General features: G+C 39.9%; 1 protein-coding gene across 1 annotated transcript in view; it reads left to right on the plus strand.

Annotated features, from left to right (window-relative positions):
- The window catches only part of LOC138026218 (adipocyte plasma membrane-associated protein-like), a 41,294-nt gene that overhangs the window by 21,952 nt on the left and 16,842 nt on the right, over window positions 1-2,500 (plus strand). The gene's annotated exons all lie outside the window — the stretch shown is intronic.

Here is a 2,500-nt window from a genome sequence, read left to right on the forward strand (position 1 = left end):
TATTGTGTCCTGTTTTGAGGTCTTTTACTTTTTTAAGCTTTGGTAATGAATTCAGTTCAAAGATAATAAAACACGCTCTTGAGTGAAACTCACTCGTTTCTTCTTTAAAGGGGTTATGTCACTCAAAATGATATAATTCCATGGTTTGGGGTGTTTGTAGCACTCGCCTCCCACCAATGTGCCAGCAGAAAAAAACACCAGCAAAATTAAAAACCGTAAAAATTTACTCCCGTTGATATAACGAAAAATGGCTTTTCATCCACATACAGTGGGGTCAAAAAGATCGTTTAATTTGATATTTCCATTGAGAAAAAGCAATTGGAGCTTGCTATAAACAAAACGAAATGATAAAAGGTTAAGACAATCATGGAACCAAAAGGTCGAGACAGCAGAAAGCAAATAATCATCGTCAGTTAGAATATTTGGAACAACCGTTACCTAGTACTATATAACAACCAGGCGAAACATGCATAATTAATTATGATTAAGTGACAAAAATTGATAACATATTTGAGTGTGTTGCAAAGTGTTGGAAAGAGTATAAAGCCTAAAACGTAAGTACGTGTCAATTTGACGTGATGGACTTGTTGATTTAAATTGGGCTTTTCCCAATTATATGCATGGCCTCCTTAAGTTTAAGATTGAATTTAGTGGGGGTGGAATCAAGGATTTTGAAACAATCCACAGAGCAAGATTGACAACGTTCTGAGCTTTGTAAATGTTTGAAGATGTGTGAGGACTTGTCTGAAGAGAGATGTTCACGGACCAGCGAAGATGTCTCAAACAAGATGACATGCCCTTGGAAGAATTTTTAACCAAAGCCTGAACACTGATCAACGACAGTGGATATGACCCTGCATTCAAAGACGAAACTTTCCCAGACACATTGATTTTTGGCCTGAAATCAGACAAGGTCAGAAAAGATGCGATCTCCAAAGGAAACTCCCTTACCTTTTAGTAAGTCTATGACTTAGCAAAAACAGAAGAAAGCACTAAGGTGCAGATGCAAGTAATCAGACAGGGGGATCTAAACACTGAATTACATTCTGTAAGAAGCAAAAAGAAGGCGGTTCCATTTGAACACTCAGAGCAAGCAAGCAGTTCAATGAAAAGTCATTTAAAGCACTTTTCAAACAAGTGCAAGAGACCCTGCAGAGTCCAAAATACCAAGGCCAGGAGATCCGCTTGCACAATGACGTTGAAGAAACCAGTGATTCGTTAAGCATAAACAGCTGTGACGAAGACGAGGGAATCAACTCTGAGCCATTAACGTGCTTTTAGATACCATTACCTCCGACAATTCTATTGATAGAATGAACAGTTACTCTAACAAGATCTATGCAACTGTAAAGATCAACGACAGGTGTAGCATCCACATGAAGGTAGACACAGAAGCAGACACTTGTTTTGCAAGCGAGTCACGCTTGTTTCCGTTTCTGGTTATTAATTTGTATTGATTTAGCGAGTGATTAACGTAATAGGATAACTTAGGTGGGCATGCGGTTTTTCTAGTTCAGCCTTTGGAGTTTTTCGACCACAAAGGGAGTTTTCGAGCAAACCATCTGTTTTAAGTTTTTCGTTCTTCCGTTTATCTTGTACCGCTAGGAGTTGCAAAACGTAAATGACTTTACTTTTCAATGTTTCTTTTTTATTCGTTCCATTTTTTCTTTTCCTTTCAACTAGGTTTCTTATATCAGTGTTCAATTTCACAGTTGTAGTTTTTCCACCACGTGCCATGAAATTGACTGTAATCGATGACGAATAAAGAAATCCATTTAATTTTACAGTCGTGGTACTGAGGTAGAAACGGCGTCTCCCAATTGATAACTACGTCGCAGTCGGGATTGCGACAGTGGAAAAAGTTGATCAAGACTGTAAGTTGGAGAAAGCCAGCGGTAAGCCGTATTTGTACACTTGCGTGCCGGGGATCGACCGCGGAATGTGAAGCATGTCTTATCAAGAGGAAAATCTGCGACCTGAAAGAAGAAAGCGAATAATGACACAATGCACTCTGGAGTTTACAATTGAAACAGAGGAGAAAAATGCAAGGAGTTTAGAGCAAAAACTTTGGTGCATAGGGAAATCTGTAGAAGTGTTGGTGCCCAAGTTTTGTACCGACAATATGCTTCGCGAGCTTGTCACCGCAACCGAAGAATTTGGTCTAATTCAATTAGAACTAGATAACCTGTATAAACAAGATAAGCTTGGGACATGCAAAGATCGAGCACTCTTACCGTCACAAAACCCGACATTACAATACACACATGATCTAATCAGTAAAATAAAGGTTGCACAGGAAACTGACAAATTGTCAGCAATGCGTCATTTGCATCGCAGCCATGCCTCGCACGTGTCCACGGCTTCAAGCATAATTAGCATGAGAGCAGAAGCACAAGCGGCGGCGGCTATGGAGCAGGCAGAATACGAACGCTTGATAGCGGAGAAAGAAAGCGAAATTAAAGTGTGTGAGGCGGAAGAGGAGAAGCGTCGAAGACAAGCG

Source organism: Montipora capricornis, chromosome 12 (assembly GCF_036669925.1).
Source record: "Montipora capricornis isolate CH-2021 chromosome 12, ASM3666992v2, whole genome shotgun sequence".
NCBI lineage: Eukaryota > Metazoa > Cnidaria > Anthozoa > Scleractinia > Acroporidae > Montipora > Montipora capricornis.